This window comes from Musca autumnalis, unplaced genomic scaffold, assembly GCF_047663935.1.
Source record: "Musca autumnalis isolate F117 unplaced genomic scaffold, ASM4766393v1 scaffold_3, whole genome shotgun sequence".
NCBI classification, from domain to species: domain Eukaryota; kingdom Metazoa; phylum Arthropoda; class Insecta; order Diptera; family Muscidae; genus Musca; species Musca autumnalis.
In genome coordinates, this window is record NW_027411866.1 from 62599793 (window position 1) to 62620806 (window position 21014).

Sequence of the window (21014 nt, forward strand, 5' to 3'; positions counted from 1 at the left end):
AATTTTGAAACCCAACAAAAAAGATTTTCCAATACTTACATATACAACGTGGCAGGCGTTGTTCCATTTTGTAAGTATGCTCTGTGCCATCAAAAAAAGTTTGTAGAGAAGCTGGCAACCCATGAAAACTCCCTAATACGCATAATTCACGAATTGGAAAAGCACACATCCTGGACCGAATCATCTTATCTATCGTTAGTGGGCATCTTAAATGAGGCTCTGGAGGAAGATATAGATGATTATACTTTACCACACTTTTTTACAAAATCAGTACCTGGATCCCACAGAGGATAACATAACCACCTTTTATCTGTGATAATATACCAATTATACACTTTCTTATAAACATTAGTATTTCACTGCTCTTTGCGGAGCTTTCGTTTTTAATTTCACACTTACGATAATTATGTACATCCGTATGCATGTATGTTTATCTATCAATTTGTATTATATATACAATATTGCTGTTTGTTATGCAGTTTAACAGCCTATATTATTGTTATTTAGTTTTAATTTGTTGTTATTTATTTATACAGACAAAAAATGCTCTGATCGTCATAGTCGAGGCCTGGGGCAAGCCTTATGTTTCATACTACTATTTGTTTACATTATGCTTTCATTTTAACCAATGCGTTGACATGTCATTTCCACCAATGCTTTGGCATGTCATTTCCACCAATGATTTGACATGTCATTTTCACCAATGCTTTGACACGTCATTTTCACCCATGCTTTGACATGTCATTTTAACCAATGCTTTGGCATGTCATTTTCACCAACCCCTTGGCATGAAATTTTCATATTGTTTGGAAAATGGAAATGCTGTATTGAAATATGGGTTTCATGAAAAACAAAACTCTTTATTAATTCAAACGAATTCATGAAATAACTACAATTAATTTATCAGTTTAGTTTTTCAAAAGTTTACATCCAAAATTGCAATGTAATCACCACCGCTGCAACGCAAAAGATTACTTCCTCCGTTCTCCGCAACTGATATTCTTTCATCTTACAAAAGGTTTTTTCAATTATCTTCCCATCACCAGTTCAGATTTCGACATGGAATCCAAATGCACTCCTTTAAGTATTTTTATTTCGTAAATTACTTTTATTATACCCTACACCACTATGTGGGGAGGGTATTATAAGTTGGTTTTGGCCAAAAAGTTTGTAACGCATCGAAATAATGGTCGCAGACCCATACTTATATATACCAAAATGAATGTCTCGACGAGCTGAGTCGATCTGGCTATGTGTGTCCGTCCGTCTGTCCGTCTGTCCATCTAAACCTTGTAATCACGCTACAGGTCGCAATTTTGATCGGATCGTCACGAAATTTTTCATGTTGATAAGGATCCCGGAGGGGAAGAAGCCTATTGATTTTGGTGATGGTCGGATAATATTTAGGGGTCGGAAAGGGCAAAAAACTTAGGTGGATAAAATGACAACGTCTTTTTCCAAAGTGAATATCTCAGCTTCTATATGGGGTATACCAAAAGCAAAATGACAATGAAAGTAGAAAATATAACCTTTCTAATGATGTAAAGCAGGTGCTCGTAGGTGATCAAACAACGAAGATATCACAATAGAAGCAAATAAAACCCCAATTTTCATTTTTGCGATTTTAATTATATTGACGAATATCACAGCTGTGGTTGAAAACTTTCCAAAAGCAAAGTCTGACTCTGAAAGTAGAAGATCCCCTCTTTACAATGATGCAAACTAGGTCGGCGTTGGTAGCCAAATAACGGAGATATCGCAATAGTCGGTAATACATCCCATTTTTCTATTTTTTTGGAAATCACGCTACAGGACGCAATTTTGATCGGATCGTCACGAAGATTTGAGGGTTAATGGGGGTCTCATAGATGAAGAAGGCTATTGATTTTGGTGATGGTCGGATAATAATTAGGGGTCGGACTGGGCAAACACTTATTTGGAGAAAAGCCAACATTTTATTTTAAAGCCAATATCTCTGTTTCTTTAAGAGGTATATCAAAAGCAAAACATGGCAAGGAAAGTAGAAAATATCGCCTTTACAACGATCTAAAGTAGGTTGTCGTAGGTGGTCAAATAGCAGAGATATGGCAATAGTCGATAATGCATCCCATTTTCCGATTTTTTTGTAATCACGCTACAGGTCGCAATTTTGATCGGATCGTCACGAAATTTTGGGGTTTAATGGGGGTCCCAAAGAGAAAGAAGCCTATTGATTTTGATGATGGTCGGATAATATTCAGGGGTCGAAATGGGGAAAAACTCATTTGGAGACAAATTCAAAGTTTTATTCTTTGTGAATATATCGGCTTGGTGTAAAGCAGGTTGGCGAAGGTGGTCAAACAAGGGAGATACCACAATAGTCGGTAATGCATCCAATTCTTCCATTTTTTGCAATCAAGCTACAGGTCGTAATTTTGATCGGATGGTCACGAAATTTTGGTTGCTTATGGGGGTCCCAGAGAGAAAGAGGCATATTATTTTTGGTGGTAGTCGGATTATATTCCCTAAAAGAAATGTTTACCAGTGAAAATTTATGCACAGGGGTAGTGGTGTAGGGTATCACATGGTCGGCCCCGTCCCGACTATAGCCTTTGCTCACTTGTTTTATAATTTTGTTATTTTATAACAACATTTTGGTAATTTATACTCTTTTGTTTAGTGACGGAAATATGTAGGGATCTACAACCCGGCTTGCTTTAGGGATCTCTAAGAACAAAATGTAACGAACGGGGAGGAGAGACTTTTTATGGAAAATACCACAGTTTATACAGTTGGCCATTCAGAGTTCTGTTAACAACATTTGACAACAAACATAATAGATTGTTCATTATTGTGATCTGATTTCCTTTGTATTTTATGTATTTGACAGCAAACTAAATAGTCAGGGCTAACTAGTTTGGGCTGAATGGCCAACTGTATAAACTGTGGAAAATACCATTTATGCTTAATTAATTTATTTTTAATTGTTTCTTTCCAAAAGTAGTTTCTTCTTTATTTTCAGATTATTGTTCATTTTCGTTTCGGACTTTTTTTTTCAAATTCCAAGAAGCGAAATTTGATTGATTTCATTCTATGTCAGATTTAGAACAGACAAGGGAACTTTTAAAATAGCAATGTGTGCAGTCCGATTCTATTTTTAGCTCGATGGTTGGGACTTCATATAATACCAATTGTTTAGAAGTTTTAGTTGTTTGATATGCAGGAAATGTAAGACAACATCACGACGATAGTTCTAACAACTTTGGTCGTTCCAGAAACTGCAAGAATCTACTTATTTTTACTACGATAACAATTTTTCCTTTATGTTATCGGAAAAAATAGTAAAAATTAGTAGATTTTTGCAGTACTGGAACATACCAAAATGAAAATAAACAGGTGTGTAAATAAAAACACAAACATCATCTCTATTGGATCGATGGAATGGGTACAAATGCTGATGAAAAGATCGGATCTTTCACGACTTCCTTTGCATTGGTTCAAATCCTAATGAAAAGATCGGATCTTCCACGACTTCCTTTGAACCAATGCAAAAGATGACATGAAATCACGTTATCGCAAAGAACCCCTTCCGTCAAATTTTGCTGGGTCGTAATAATTTTAGCCTGCTAGTGTATGGAGGAAGGGCAAAGTCACAATTCCAATGAAAACCTCTCAAGGCAAAGAGTAAGAACTGTTTTTGATCAGATTCTATTTTATCGGCATAAATTCCATAGTAAGGATCCCATATTACTGACCCATATTTTAATATGGGCCTAACAAAGGAAAACAAATAATTGCTAAGTAACATATGGGTCTGAAAATTCCTTAGCCCATCGCTTTATAAAACCTAATACATCATTTGCTTTATTCACCATTGGTATAATGGGATTATTAAAATCTAATTTTGGATCCATTAAAATGCCGAGATCAATAAACGATACTACGGACATCAAATCTTTCGCATTAGTGTTATAATAACCTGAAATTGGATAATTCCTGGTAAAGCACATATGTTTACATTTTTATACCCTACACCACTATGTGGTAAGGGGTATTATGTGTTAGTGCATTTGTATGTAACATACAAAAGGAAGCGAGATAGACCCATAGTTACTTCTAGGGTAGGGATACGCAGTGGAATGCAATAATCGGTTTTTCGATTATACGGTTTTCGTGAAAAAATTAAAACTCGATTTTCGGTTAGTCGATTATTTGAGAGTGTACTAAAAGTCGACTTTCGATTATTCGTTAACCGCCGAAAATCGATTATAATCGAATATAATCGACCATTTTCGTTGAAGCGATCCATCATGTATATATGTGTACAAAAGTACCGTCCATTACGGGGTTTTAGCACAACCAATAGTCAACTACGACTAATAGTTGTCCACGATTAATAGTCGACTACGAATAATAATAGACTACGACTAATGGTCGACTACGAATAATAGTTGACTCCGTCTTTCGAAAGTCGATTAAGAAAAATCGATTATCCGGTTTTCGCACAGTCAATAGTCGACTACGACTTTTAGACATTTTGCGGCTAATAATCGATTAATCGATTAACCGAAATCGATTTTACGTATCCCTATTCTAGGGATATACATAGAATCACTTTCTGAGTCGATTTATGCATGTCCGTCCGTCCGTCCGTTCGCAACATACAGGTCGCATTTGTTGACCGATTTCGCTGAAAATTGGGGAATACCATTTTTTTAGCCGTCGGAAGATCAAGTTCGAAGATGGGCTATATCGGTCCAAGTTTTGGTATAGCCCCCATATATATTTTCGGCCGATTTCAGGTATTTTCTGTAACACACACGCTATATATGTCCGATTTCGATGAAATTTGGAACGTGTGACTGAATTTGGTCTAAAAATAAATGTGCCAAATTATATCGAAATCGGTTCAGATTTGGATATAGCTCCCATATATATGTTCGCCCGATTTCACGTATGCGATGTACCAATCACGCTATATACGTCCGATTTTAATGAAATTTGGAATGTTTGACTGATTTTGGTATAGAAATAAGTGTGCCAAATTATATAGAAATCGGTTCAGATTTGGACATAGCTCCCATATATATTTTCGGCCGATTTCACGTATTTTCTGTACCAAACACGCTATATATTTCCGATTTCGATGAAATTTGGAATGTGTGACTGAATTCAGTCTAGAAATAAATGTGCCAAATTATATCGAAATCGGTTCAGATTTGGATGTAGCACCCATATATATTTTCGGCCGATTTCGGGTATTTGCTGCTCCAAACACGCTATATATGTCCGATTTCGATGATATTTGGAATGTGTGACTGAATTCGGTCTGGAAATAAATGTGCCAAATTATATCAAAATCGGTTTAGATCTGGATATAGCTCCGATTTATATTTTACATATTCACAGTGGTGTAGGGTATCATATAGTTGGCCCCGCCCGACTTTGATCCTTTCCTTACTGGTTTAGGTTTAAATCCATGTTGTTAAAATCACACCACAGAGCGAAGCTATTTAGATCGTTTTGAAGTAGATCAATACTTTCTTGAGACTTATGAGTATAGTAAATTTTAACATCATCTGCATACATACGTAATTTTGAATTGTGTACCGATGAAGGTAAATCATTAACAAATAGTAAGAATAAAACTGGACCTAGATGACTCCCTTGAGGAACACCAGATGGAACACTAATCAACTTTGATTTGTAATCTTCAAACAGAACAAACTGGGATCTGTCTTGTAAGTAGGAAGAGATCCAAGACAATAAACTCTTACTAAAGCCAATGCGATCTAGCTTATATAAAAGAAGTTTATGATTCACTCTATCAAATGCTTTACTAAAATCCGTATAAATTGTATCAGTATGTTTACGTTATTTAAACCCTTTAATAATATCAGATGAAAATTGTATAAGATTTGTAATAGTTGATAGTCCATTGCGAAATCCATGCTGACATGGACTCAGAATAGATTGAATTTTATGAGAAATAACATCAGTGATTAGTTTTTTAAATAACTTCGGTATAGCACTTAATTTTGCTATACCTCTGTAATTTGAGACATCGCTTATACTGCCAGACTTATGGAGGGGATCTAAATAAGATTTTGTCCAACATGATGGAAAAAGACCTAATTTTAAAGAATAGTTAAATAGCAAAGACAAAGGCGTGGCCAGGGTAGTATGACAATGTTTGAGTACTATGCTAGGCACACCATCAGGACCAGAAGTTTTAATTGCTTTAAGTTTCCGTAAGTTTTTAGAGATATCATCGGTTTGAAGATATGGCAAAGAAATATGATCTAATCGCGATAATTGATAAGGGTATGGAGTATTTAACTGGCATTCTTTTTGGGAATAAGTTGATGGAAAAAAATCAGCAAAGCATTCAGCTATTTCATTTGCGCCGACAAAAACAGAATTGTTAAATTTTAATAATCGTAGTTTAGTTGATGACTTCCTTTTCATATTAACAAAATCATAAAAGCATTTTGGATCCGTTTTAAAATTATTTTTAATTTTATCTAGATACATTTGATAACATCTACGAGACTCAATTGTAAATTTGGATCTAGAAATGGAGTAATTAGAATAATCTATTATAGAGCCAGATTTTTTAAATTTCTTAAAAAGTTTATTTTTTGAATTTTTAAGAGCTGTTAAATCCGATGTGATCCAGGGTAACTTATTTCCACAATTATAAATCAAGTTTTCCTTTAATTCGAATTAGTAATATAATTTATTTGGGATAGGTTCTGGCAGCGATAGCCATTCAACAGAAGGTAAGTTAAATTCACCTAATATCAGAATGTGATCGATATCTCTCATCTGCGAAGTAACTGAATTTATTGCAGACAAATGACGAAAATATAAAGTTGGATCAGATGATGGTGGAATATATGAGCAGGTAACGAATAGTTTATATCCCAGCAAAATGTTTGATGCCAAATATGCTATTCAAGAATGGGTGCAAGTGAAATGGAATGTAATTTTTTCAGCATCTTCACTCATTCTTTTTACAAGAGCGTGACCCCCAAAAGATGCAATTCATTTTCAGATCCTAAGCATGTCATCTTTACTAACTCGATGGAATAGCATCTTCAACAATTCTTTGGAATGGCATCTATACCAATCCTTTGGCATGCCATCTTAACCAATTCCCAAGAATAGCATTTTCACTAATCTTTGGCATGTCATTTTCACCAACCCTTTGGCATGTAATTTTCACGTCTTGTTCGGAAAATGGAAAATGCTGTATTGAAAAATGATTTTAATTTTTTTATTTTATTAATTCAAAGGAATTAATGAAATAACTATAATTTATTTATCATCATAAAGTTTACATCTATATTTGCAGTTTGTTCTCGTTGTTGTAACAGTAGTTAATATATTTGTATTCTCATTTTTCTGCTTAATCTGACTCTTGGTCTATCAGTCGTAAGAATGTGGCTATTTCGCTATTTATATGGTTTGGTAGGGCAATTGAAAAGGAGCAGTGTGTCGTGGGGGCCTGTGCTGTATGCTAGGCAGATGTTTTCCACGGTGTCATCAGTACTTGCCCTATAGGAATTTTGACGGCTGCACCATCCCGAGCGTATTGACCCAAAACTACTCTGGTTTGTCCTGGCGCTTCTCAGCTGCGATAGATGGTGGATGTTCTCCAAGGACCGCATTCACACGATAACTGTTTACTGCATCTGCGACTGCATTCGTGTGAATGCTACTTAAACCTGGTTGAAAGGCTTGTTGATCTAGAGGTTCTCTCTTGTAACGTTAGACTTCTCTTTCTAGATTATGAAGACACCCTGGCTGCCTGGGCCTGTGGTCTGAACTCTGCTATCATCGACCATGACATTCAACTCTATTGTTCCCAACTCGGCCGCCCAGGTAGTGAACAGAGAGGCCGTAGATTTATTGGCTGGTATTTGCATATTCCTCGCGTGGAAAAAATGGTAAGATCAGACAAAAAGGAGCTCAGTCTTTCACAAATGTCGTCAGGGAAGGCACCTGCCGCCAAGATAGTACAATCATTCGCATACGTTACGATCTCAATGCCGTCTGCAGCGTTTGGAATTCAGAAGAGGTTTTCTTCGCTCTACGGGTCTTGGACTTCTTGATCCTAATTTTTACGTACTACTGTCATCCACACATAAAATTTATTATCCAACGTTTCAAACTTGGACGGTGCGTAGTCTGCTCGATGACATCAAACAACGAGGGTGGTTGACAATATCAAAGGGCTTTGCTAAATTAAGTGTCACTATCACTGTTCTATCGCACAGCTTGCTCTGAGTGAGTCTTCGGCTAATATGGAGATGGCCTTCAGCGCAGTTGTTGTGCTGCTTATGGATTCTATGCTATTGATCGGCAACTGGAAAGTTTTTTCTGATGGTGGAAGAACTAAACCCATAAGGGTCCTTGCTACGGGCGACAAAATCGGTCTGTAAGATTCACCTTTGCTGGCATCCTTTTCGGGCTTCAGTAGCTGGCCTATTTTCCAGACTTCGGGAACGATGTGTTTGGCAAGCGACAGGTTGTAAATTTAAGGGAGAAACTAGACTTCAGGCTGTCCCAGCTGTGGCAGTCTAAATTTAATTTGTAATTTTATAACAAAATTTTTGGAAATGTACATATGGCGAATAACAAAATTCCTTTACAATTCCATTTGAAAAAAATTAAAAATTTTTTTTACGAGCACATCTACGATTTTTTGTACAGAGGTAAAGGAAAAAAATCCGGTTTCAAATCTGCTCGCGTTCACGAAAATGGCCAATGCGCGCAAAAGTTATAGCGGTTTTTATTCTCATATAAAGAAAAAATATTTAAAAATATCTTTTTTGTTGTTATGAGAAAATGTATGCATAAATCGTTAACAGCATTCCATATCTATTCGTAGATGTTTAAATAGTTATTAATTTATTGTTATTTTCGCGGAAAGTCAACAAATAATAAAAAAATTTTGAAGTAAATCCAAATGATCCTGTCCCAGAATCCGTACAAACCCTCAAAAAATAAATTAAAGAATATATGCGGAATCTAGACAATGCGTAGAAAAATATGATACCAAATTTATAGAGATTGGGTACATAAATTGCATATTATAGCAAACAACAAAAGAGAAAAACTTATTGTTGGAAAATATTGTTGCAAATATTTTTTTGGTTTGATTCTAAAAATTAGAAAAAAATATTTGGGAGTTCTCCAACTATTTTGCTAAAATCCCATAGAATAATGAATGTATACAGTTAAAACTTCATCAAAACATATGGTTTACCATCGCGAGAGTTTAACTGATTACTGTGAAAACTTATAAGGGTAGGAAATTAAGAGTAATATTGAAATTACAATCATTCAATTAATAATATAATTAAAAAGCCTGTTATGCGCGAATTAGTTAAAGTAGGTTGATGCGCATCCGTTTTTGGATACAGGGAATCAATCTCTGTCAAAATTTATGCATATTTCGATGTTTCACTCAGGGGCCATTGTGTGCCACCAGTTGCATCATACACTGCAAAAAACCTTAAAGTTGGTAAAAGTCGCGCAATGTGCATACGATTTTGATGCGCATCCGGTTTCGTCAGCGCCTATCAAAAATACGTCCAAATATACCAATTTTAATTAGATTCATCAAGAACCGCGGATGTGCCTCCACATTCTATTTTTGGTGAAAAACCCATATTACACGCGAATCTCTGTAATTTATGAAACGCGTTTTCGCAAATATTATAATCGCGTATAAAGGATTCCATTTAAGTAAAAAAATTTCAAGAAAATCGCGGTTTAGTACGCGGATTTGTCGAAATAATTTTTTGCTGCTTTTCCTATTTTCAGGGTATCTATATCCGCGGTTTTAGTGGATGGATTCGATCGCGGAAGGTCTCATTAGATCCGACGCGTAAAAAAACTAAATTCACGCGGGGTACAAAGGAAATTGAATGGCACTTGTAAATTTTAAACGCAAAAAATAGGTTTTTAAAAAAAAAAAATCACGCATCAAATATTGGCCTTTAGACTCCAATTACTAGGATGCTGTAAGGAGCACACTCATGAGATATGCATTAAACGACGTAGAATCACGAGTTTTATAATCCTAATGTGAGTTTTGAATATTATCTTGTTGCGCGTCCGAATTATTAAAACAATTCAAAAAACCCCGAAATTCCGGCTTCAAAATGTCAGCATCAATTTTAGGTGGATGCAGTGGATATATCGAAAAATGATACACTAGTATCATATTGCCCATGAAGTATTCTTTGAGTCTTTCTTTGGGCATATGTCTATAAAATGTAAGGTTAAGCCTAAAATCGGAAGGGAGCATAAAAAAACTTGTTGGCTTCAACCCATTTTTACCTATTTTTCTACATTGATGCCAACACAGCTTCCACGTAAATTAATTTTAATGGTCGAACTTATGGGATTCCTCCTAAAACACTTCAGTTTAAAGAATGTATATCATACTATATAGAATATGTTAACAGTTCGCGAATTCTGAAAGGGTGAAACTCGGATTCATCGATTGTAAAAAATTTTTGTTTTTCGCCATATACTCTTTTGTTTTGATGTCGCTACATGTAGGGATGTACAAATCGACTTGTTTTTTTGTAGTGATCTGTACTAATGATTCAAATGCTGATGAAAAGATCGGATCTTTCACGACTTCCTTTGCATGGGTTTAAATGCTAATGAAAAGATCGGATCTTTCACGACTTCATTTGAACCAATGCAAAAGATCCAGTGAAATCATGGCATCTCATGGAACCACTTCCAGAAAATTTTGCTGGGATTTGGATAATTCTACGCAAATGCCTATAAATTTAATATCAACATTTTCTAATAAAATTAAATTAGAGGGATAAAAGGAATCCACGGCAATAAGTACACCACCGCCTTTTTTATTTAAACGGCCTTTTCTAAAAGTTTGATAACGTGAGCAAAGAATTTCAGTATTTAAGATAGAAGACTTCAACCAAGTCTCAGAAAATGCTAATATTTTATATTCAAAGTCAAAACTATCAGTAAATAAGCGGTTCAACTTTGAGTTTTACCCTCTAACATTCTGGTAACAGACTAGAAATGTATCAATTAGTTTTTTGGGTCCATTTCTAACCTTTGAGGTAGACAGACTAAATTAACTGTTTTTTCAACAAATTCTTTGACAAAAACTCCAGCAGGCCAAAATTCTCTGATCATAAATATCTTGAGGCACAACAATTTTAAATGAAGATTTACGATCCGAAAAGGATGAACGTAGTTTTAAAGTCTTCAGGAAATAATCGCCATTAATTCTTGATTTTACATAAAAATTTACATAATCAGCAGCCGTGTTTGGTGAAAACCTTGGACAAAAACCGTTCTCATGGCCGGAACCACAGATAACGGCCTAAGTTTTGTCTGCGGTATTTGTACCAGTTCAGATGCCGATTAGGTACCACTGAAGAAATTTGTTTCGATTCTTTTTCCCTACGAGCGGGAGCAGAACTACTCGGAGCGCTCATAGAGCGTGAAGAATCTTTTAGGACTCGTTTACTCCTCAAGTTTGGAATACAAGTATTCACAGAACTCAGAGGTGTAGCTGAGCCCAAGGCAACCTCTCCAGTAGCAGCCTGTGTTGGCTGTAATGAACCAGATACTGTGGTAACTAAAGTTTTCTCTCCAACTATCTCCATCACTGGGATAGCGGCAGGTGGATTGAAAACTCCGTTACCTGAAACGCCAGGTTAATTAGAAGACTTAGGCTTAGTCTTCTTGTTATTGGACCTTTTACGTTTCGGTTCAGACGCAGCTGGGGACGAGACAAATTCATCAATATTGGGGTAAGCATTCCAGACTTCCCTATTTATATCTGTTATTTCATCAGATAAGTCTCTAAGTCTAAGATACTTAACACAACACCATCTAAGACCAATAAATTCGTGGTTAAGTGCATCAGCAGTCCTTGCATCAACCCCAGTAAGGAAAATAAATGCGTCTCTAATACGTTTTAGTATCTCCTTTCGCCATTATTTTTGTTCCTTTTTCCTTTCTGGCACCGCCGCAATCTGTAATACAAAAGCTTATGTCAAAATCGTGTGTTAAAGCAAATATCTTGCGCTAACAAAATACCAAACGCAAGCGCATCGCAATACAGAGTAACCCCCCTGGGATAAGTCAAGAAACAATGTCCTGTATTACAAAATTTGTTAGAAAAGTGGTAGGGGTAAGATTCCAGCTAATAGTCCCTTGTATTATTTTCAACAATATTTTACATGCAAAATTAATAAAAGATTATTATTCCCGATTATAACTGAAGTGTATCTATTATTATGAGCAGCAAATCGACTGCCCTTAGTTAAAACATTACCTAAACATAATTCATTTTAAATGAAAATTACATTGATCGTTGATTGCTATATTTGTATGACATTGGGGTATAAGCAAAAGCATATTCTCAATTTATTTTAATAAATATAACCGTTCTATTGAACACTTAGGACAAATGTACTAGGTGTATCTATTATTTTGAGCAGGCGTGTATATAAAATAGAAAAATGTTTTTACGTTTGTTTGTTTGTAATTTATGGACTCGAAAACCGCTGAGACGATCTTCCTCAAAATTTGAGGGTATATTGCAATATCGTCTGAAAGTAAAATAGGCTATATGAATTTTTGAAATTCCGTGTCGATTTTTAGGTATCAGTATCGGAGGTAACTCCTAAAATGTAGATTTTGTATGCTGATATCTAACGAACGGTTGCAGATACAGTCTCCAAATTAGGAATAAGTAACGGAATTATTTCTAGAAATAAATTTACCAAACTATATTGAAATCAGTTCAGATTTGGATATAGTGTCCATATATTTTTCCGCTTATTTCGTGTATTTTATGCACCAAACACAATATGAATGTCCAACTTGCTTGGTCTAGAAATAAGTATGCCAAAATATATTGAAATCGGTTCAGAATTGAATATAGTTCCCATATATATTTGCGGCCGATTTCATGCACTATACCCAGCACTGAACGGGTAGAGTACGCTTTCTTATCTCCTTTGTCTGTTCATTAAGGTATTAAAAATGGTAGCATTTAAAGTTAATATTATTATATGTATTCCGTTATATATATGTATAGCGGAATTTTATGCCACCCATATTTTTGGTACGACTGCATATGCAAAATTTATGCATTTTACACATTTTCTTATGCAAAAAATATTTCAATAATAGGTACAAAAATGTTTGTACAATTTTTCTGTTTAAAATTCTTTTCACAGAAGTCAATAAAATAGAGAAATGTATAACTACAGCCTCAACCTTCAAAATACCGAAAATCGGGAGGTATCGTTCTATGGGAACTATATGAAGGCCTGAACCTAAACGGACAAATTTATCACCCCAAGGCGGGATATTGAGCCACAACCTTCAAAATACCGGAAATCGGAAGGTACCGTACTATGGGGGCTATATGAAGACGTGGACATATACCGACAAATTTCAGGTGGAAAGTTATATACCCCCAAGGAAGACTTAATACAAAATTTCACCAATTTCGGAGGGATATTGACGCCACAGCCTTCTATATACTGGAAATCCGAAGGTACCGTTCTATGGGGGCTATATGAAGACGTGGACCTATACCGACAAATTTCAGGTGTAAAGTTTTATACCCCCAAGAAGACATAATGCCAAATGTCAGCTATTTCGGAGGGATATTGAGGCCACAACCTGCAAAATACCAGAAATCCGGAGGTACCGTTCTATGGGGGCTATATGAAGATTTGGACCCATATCGAGAAATTTCAGGTGGAAAGTTTTATACCCCCAACGAAGACTAAATACCAAAATTTAGTCATTTCGGTGGGATATTGAGGCTACAACTTTCAAAATTCCGAGAATCGGGAAGTACCGTTCTAAGGGGGCTATAGGAAGACGTGGATCTGTACTGACAAATTTCAGTTGGAGAGTTGTATACTCCCAACGAAGACTTTATACAAAATGTCAGCCATTTAAGTGTGATGTTGAGGCCACAAGCTTCAAAATGTCGGAAATCGGGAGGTACCTTTCTATGGGGGCTATATGAAGACGTGGACACATGCGGACCAATTTCAGGAATAAAGTTTCATACCGCTAACGAAGACTTAATACCACATTTCAGCCATTTCGGTGGGATATATTTATGCATATGGGTTTGCATATGCTCATTTTATGCATTTTATTTTGTTATAAAACGAGTTTCTGTCTAATCAGATTTTCTTTACGACCATCCTAACCATATATGCATTTGCATAGGATTCCGCTGTCTAGTTATAATTGTCCACTATTATATTTTTAATATATGTCCAACATATTTCGACAGTTTGTAGCATGGAACTTCAACGGAAGATGATATCGGTCTAAGTGACATGTTCGGTTTATGCACTTGGGGCGTTGTTAGTTTGAGTTTTTCTTGTAGTCTAATGTAATTTTGTTTAAAGAGATCTGTGATAATCTTATTGTTAGTTCGTTGCAGTTTTTGTGTTGGACCGGTTCTTATTCTTTTGTAAGTAGTCTTGTCTTCGAGGAGATTGTTCATTCCATTGTTATATGTTTCACTGTATATTACTACAGTTTTGTTGCTTTATTTGCTTTTGTTATTACTATTTTATCCTTGTGTTTTTTATGAATTGTTTATTGTTTCAAAAAGCGGTGCATCCATGGAGTAAGCGGAACACCATGTAGACGGCTAGGCATTAGTTTATGAGATGAAAGAGAATTATGTCAAAAATTCCACAGAATTCAAAGAGCCGTCAAAAGAGAAATACAGGAAGACGAGAGTTTCTTTTCACTCGCTGCGGTGTCCCTTTTCCCAAGTGTTCCTGTAGACGTAGCCTTGAAAATAATAGACAAAAATGGAAGTACCTAGAACCAGTCACAAAAATCTCAAAGAGTTTATTTATAAAAATAATAAAATTTTGCATCTGTGATAATCGTTATTTCAGATATAAGAATAACTTTTACCAACAAAAGAAAGGTCAACCCATGGCATCCTCAGCATCTCCGATAGTAGCCGATATTGTGATGGGAGATCTATTGGATCGATGTATTCACAGCTGTGATATTAGACCTAAATTTCTGACAAAATAGGTTGACCCCTTTTTGGGATAATAAAATCAAGTGCAATAAACATTCTATTGACGACATTCAATACCTACGATCACCGCATACAATTTACAATAGAACACGAAAACAACGGCCGACTTCCATACTTGGATGTATTAATTACTAGAAAAAACAACAACATACTGACGAACTGGTACCAGAAACGCACGGCTTCTGGGAGACTAGTTAATTTCCACTCAAAACAAAAACATTTATAATGAACAAACTTCATTAGTCGCGTTCCAAATATTAGCGAGAAGGGGTTCCACAGAGAAAACATAAAGAAAATAAAATTAATATTGAAACAAGGAAGCTTCCCTTCAAATACATATCATAAATTCCCGACATTTCCGAATGTTTTACTAACTCTAAATGTTATGAAGACATGAACTATGCAATAGCTCCAAAAACTTCTAACACTTTACAAAAATTATTCACACATTTAAAATCAAAAATAGATATTATGGATAAATCGAATTTAATATACAAAATTAAATGCAATGACAATGAAAAATAAAACTGCAAAAATATTATATCGGGACCACAAATATCGATCATCTACAACAACAACAAAAACCGCACTTTCTACCCATTGTGCCAGGAACAACACCATCCAGAACTGGAGAGAGTGAGAGTGCTGCAGTGCGAAAACAACTACCAAAAGAGACTTATGATGGAAACTCTACACATTATGAATATTCCAACATCACAACGAATGAACTACAAAACAGATACAGAGAATTTGGCGCACAGCTATATACATCTGGTTAGACAAATAAATAGAATACAATAAGAAGAAAATAATGCAGTGACGAAACAGATGGCAGCAGCAACAGGTCGACGTTTGTGCTTGGCGAAATTACTGTTATTGTTGTAGTAGCTTTAAGCATAATTTGTAAGTGAAACAACAACAACATGATCATATATGCCAACAATAATATATGTAAATGTTTTTCTATAGATCCTGATGATGTCTTTCAAAGAAAGACGAAATATCGAATAAAGTAATTAATAAATAAAAACAACAAACATCCAAGACCTCGAGCTCTATTTTATTTAATCCATTTAAAATAATCAAAATAAAGGTCGAACTAAATAACCAACAAATCAAAAATTTATTTAAAGTTCATTAACTGCGGAGTATTTACCATCGACAACACCAATGTCTTCTGCAGTCGTCTCCTCAGCCTCAGATGCTCAGGCTCAGCTCTCCTCAGCCTGCATGCCTTTTCAAGCAGAAAATACGACAAAAAACGATAAAAGCGAAGAATTCCAACTCAAATAATCGAAAACAAGTTTAAATTCTTGCGAAAAATCATTTTTTTCCAAATCCAACAAGAATTTCCAAGATTTTTCACAAAAAAAAATCGACCAAAAATAGCAAAATTCACAACAAATTAAGAAAAAATCAACAAAAGTCGCCGAAAATATGCAATTATAAACGAAACAAGTAAGAGCGGTGTTAAGTTCGGCCGGACCTATACTGATAATACTGTTCTGGAATATTTTATAACCTCTTGGAAGACTAAATAACGAATTTCAGTCATTTCGACGGATTTTAGACGGGATTGGGGGCAGTATGATGGCGTGGACCTGTACAGACATATACCTGGGGAACAGTTTTATATCACCATTTCGGTGGAATATTGAGGTCACAACGTTCAAAATACCGAAAATCGGGAGGTACCGTTCTATGGGGCTATATGAAGGCGTGGACCTATACCGACAAATGTAAAGGGGAAGATTGAGTACCCCCAACGAAGTTTCAATACCAAATTTCAGCTATTTTGGGGTAATATTTATGCCACAACCTTCAAAATAGCGAACATCGGGAGGTACAATTCTAGAGGGGTTACATGAAGGCGTGGACCTATACCGACAAATTTAGAGGGGGAAGTTTTATACTCCCAAAAAAGGTTATATACCAAATTTCAGCCATTTCGGTGGAATATTGAGGCCACAACCTTCAAAATACCGAAAATCGGGAGGTACCGTTCTATGAGGGCTGTATGTAGGCGTGGACCGAACCGACAAAATTCTGGGAGAAAATTGTATACCCCCCACGAAGACTAAGCACCAAATTTCAGCTATTTCGGTGTGATAATGAAGCTAAAACCATAAAAATACCAGAAATCGGGAGGTACCGTTCTATGGGGGCTATATGAAGGCGTGAACAGATACCGACAAAATTCTGGGGCAAAGTTTTAAACCCCAAACGAAGACTATGCACCAAAATTCAGCCATTTCGGTGTGATAATGAAGCTTAAACCTTCAAAATACCGAATATCGGGAGGTACCGTTCTATGGGGGCTATATGAAGGCGTAAACATATACCAACAAATTTCAGGTGGAAAGTTCTATACACCCAACGATAACTAAATACCAAAATTTAAGCCACTTTGGTGGGATAATGAAGCTAAAACCTCCAAAATACCGAATATCGGGAGGTACAGTTCTATGGGGGCTATATGAATGCGTGGACTTATACCAACAAATTTCAGGTGGAAAGGTTTTTACACCCAACGATAACTAAACGCCAAATTTCAGCCATATTGGTAGGATAATGAAGCTAAAACCTAAATGTCAAAACGTGGACCGATATATCCCATTTTCTATACCAACCATCCTGCAAGTAATAAAAACTTCTGTACCAAATATTGACTCTCTATCTTTAAAATTGCGAGCTGTATCTTGATTTCAACAGACAGACGAACATAGTTAAATCGACATAAAATTTTATGCTGATCAATAATATATGTACTTTATAGGTCTCCGACGAATATTTCGATGTGTTACAAACGGAATGACAAATTTAATTATACCCTCCATATGGTGGAGGGTATAAAACAACATTATCCCTTTAATAATTTCGAAAAATGTTCAAAAAAGTGTATAAAAAAAAGCAAAAATATTTAGAAAAATTAAAAAGTAATACATAAATCTATATATATAAAAGGAAATGATGTTAGTTACTACGCTTATAACTCAAGTACCGCTGAACTGATTTTGACAATTCGCACCAATTCGGAATTGTCTCATGGCATAAAAGGATAAAACCTAAAAAAATCGCGAAAGTCTGCGAAATATTTGCAAAAATATTTTTGAAATTTTTTTGACGCATTTCTATGTAGCTTCGTGTTAGGAGTATACCGTGACACTTTTTTGACAGTTTTTGGCAAAAATTGTATATGCACCAACTGTCAGGGTCCATTGTACTACTCTGCTTTGTCAATTTTTGAAAGTTGTATAGACATTTTTTTATTAAGAATCAAATCGATTTTCATTTATTTTTAAGCGTCTTTTTAGAAAAATTACAGCGAAAACTTTGTTAAAAAAGAGAGTTTAGTTAAGAGTTTGTAAAGATAAGCAGTTGGTTTCAGTCAGATTCCGATTAAAAAGATGAAGATGATAACCCAGGAAATGGTTTCCACAGTTTTGAGGAAAAAAGTACAAAAGAGTATTTGAAAAATCTAGAGCTCGGAGGTAATTTCTTCGAAAGATAAACTTCCGATTTATGTCGTATATAATTTGAGCAGTACCAGATATACATTGATACTGTCTAGGTCCTGTCATATTAATAAAAATAATATCCCCACTAAAAAGGAGTATGAATTCAATCAGTTTAGTTCCCGCAGAGCTGGAACGCAATTACAAATGGTCAAATACCAACATATGTATGTATATCGAAAAAGTATAATATTCAAAATTGGAAAGAAACAAGTAAGAAAGTATAAGTCAGCTGTACCCTCAGCCTTTGACCAAAAATAAAAAAGAAGCAAACACAAGTTTAAACCAAGTTTGGAAATAATTGTTGAAAAATTTGAGAGTTATCCTTTATACTAGCAGTTTAAGTATGTGCCGGAGGGGTGTCATGGACTTACTCCGGAAAAAAATTGTACAGTTTGTACGCTTTTCGATGTCACTCAACAGAATGACTTTTTATTTTCTCTTTTCATCTTTTCTCTACTCTAATTACAAATTCATCTTAAGAACTACTCGGTAGTTAATAATCATTGAAATGGTTATTTAAACAGTGATGCCAATCAACACAATTCTACTACAGCTCGGCTAACCTGACGGTACTGACCGACCCGGTCACCAGATAGTTAAACTAATTACATTCTACTATGTACAATATAATACAAATAAATACAGGTAAGAGCAGCTTTAGGTGCCCTCACCAGAGTCCTCGGTTTTCCAATGCCTAATGTTACAGGCTTCTATCACACCGTCGTATGGGATTTGCGTAATCTGACAATTTTCAATATCTTTTATGACATATCGATCGTTCGGCAGCACCTTGTGTACAACATAGGGTCCCTTAAACTTCGGTATTAATTTTTTATTGACACCTACTGTAGTGTCTACGTTTCTGATCACAACAAAATCCCCAATCTTAAAAGAATTTACCAATACACCTTTAGCTTTAGCCCGTTGTTCGTTATAATCTTGCGACCTCGCAATATTAGCTTCAGCTCTATCTCTTATTTGCTTGACACCCTCCCCGGGGTCCAAAAATTTCTCATCTAGGTATTCTGATAACTTATCTATTACTTCCCCTCTCTGGTTAACCCCGAACAAAACTTTACTAGGTGTGTCCCCTATTGACCGATTTACAGTATTATTGAATGCGAATTCTATTTTACTTAAATGCTTAACCCAATCCGCATGTGCTAAAGGTTCGCTATATTTAGCTAGCATTCCAACCAATGTTCTATTTACTCTTTCAACTTGACCATTGGCTTGAGGTGAATGTACCGCTACTTTTACATGGTCTATATTTTTCTCTGCTAAAAACTCAGAAAACTCTCTTGATGTAAAACAACTGCCCCTATCAGTTATACACCTCACTGGTCTGCTGTAATAATCAAAATATTTTAATAGTGCCGCCTTGACCTCTTTTGTGCTGGTCGTAAGGACTGGGTACAATCTAACAAATTTTGTAAATGCGTCAATAATCACTAAAATATGTTTTCTTTTCGATTGCAATGAAGGCAAAGGGCCTAAGTGATCCAAATGAATTGTATGAAAAGGTTTGGGTTCCTTTGGAATGCTATGCAAGGCTCTTGCATTAGGTCTGTGAGGAGCAGAGTACATTATACATTTCAAACAATTTTTTCGGAACTTGTCTATTTTTTGTTTCATATCTGGGAACCAATAATTATCCTTCATTTTCAAGTAACATTTATCAACACCCAGATGACCTATCTTCTCATGAACGTTTCTTATCACTTCCGTTTCCATTTCCTTTGGAACATAAAACCTTAAGCCATCTTTACCTTTCTTATATACTACCCCATTCACCATGTCATAACCCTCAACGGTTCCATTCTCCAGGCTTAACTTCAATTCACTTATCTCCTTATCTCTACATTGCGTGGCGGACAACTGAAAATCAATGTCTTCCGATTCGATTGTTGCAACAACATTTCCATATTCGACTCGCGATAGGGCATCAACATGTCTCATTTTTGTTCCAGATCGATGAACAATGGTATAATTGTAATTCTCAAGTTCCAGTGCCCATCTTGCTATGCGGCTGTTAACATTCCTTTTAGCTAATGTCAATGTAAGAGAATTACAGTCTGTGACAATCTTAAATCTGATTCCTTCTAGATAAACTCTAAATCTTCTTAAGGAGTATATGATAGCTAAGGTCTCAAGTTCAAAGCTATGGTATCGCGTCTCAGCGTCTGTCGTCTTCTTTGAAAAATAAGCAATAGGGTGAAACGAACCATCATTCTGTTTCTGCATTAGAACAGAACCGAATGCTACTGCACTAGCATCACAGTGCAACTCTGTCTCTTTTTGAGGATTATAGATTGCCAACACAGGACTAGATGTCAAATACCGCTTAAGTTTTATAAAAGCTTTACGACATTCCTCTGAAAAAATGTATTTCACACCATCCTTCGTAA

At 35.6% G+C, this 21014-nt stretch overlaps 1 protein-coding gene and 1 long non-coding RNA gene across 3 annotated transcripts in view; both read left to right on the forward strand.

Annotated features, from left to right (window-relative positions):
- Positions 1-21014, forward strand: part of Dok (docking protein homolog) — a 161187-nt gene that overhangs the window by 65912 nt on the left and 74261 nt on the right. The window lies entirely within an intron of this gene.
- On the forward strand, positions 11913-15526 carry LOC141399841 (uncharacterized). The gene is made up of 2 exons (XR_012411995.1): positions 11913-13402; positions 13556-15526. It is a non-coding gene; the product is annotated as an uncharacterized lncRNA (long non-coding RNA).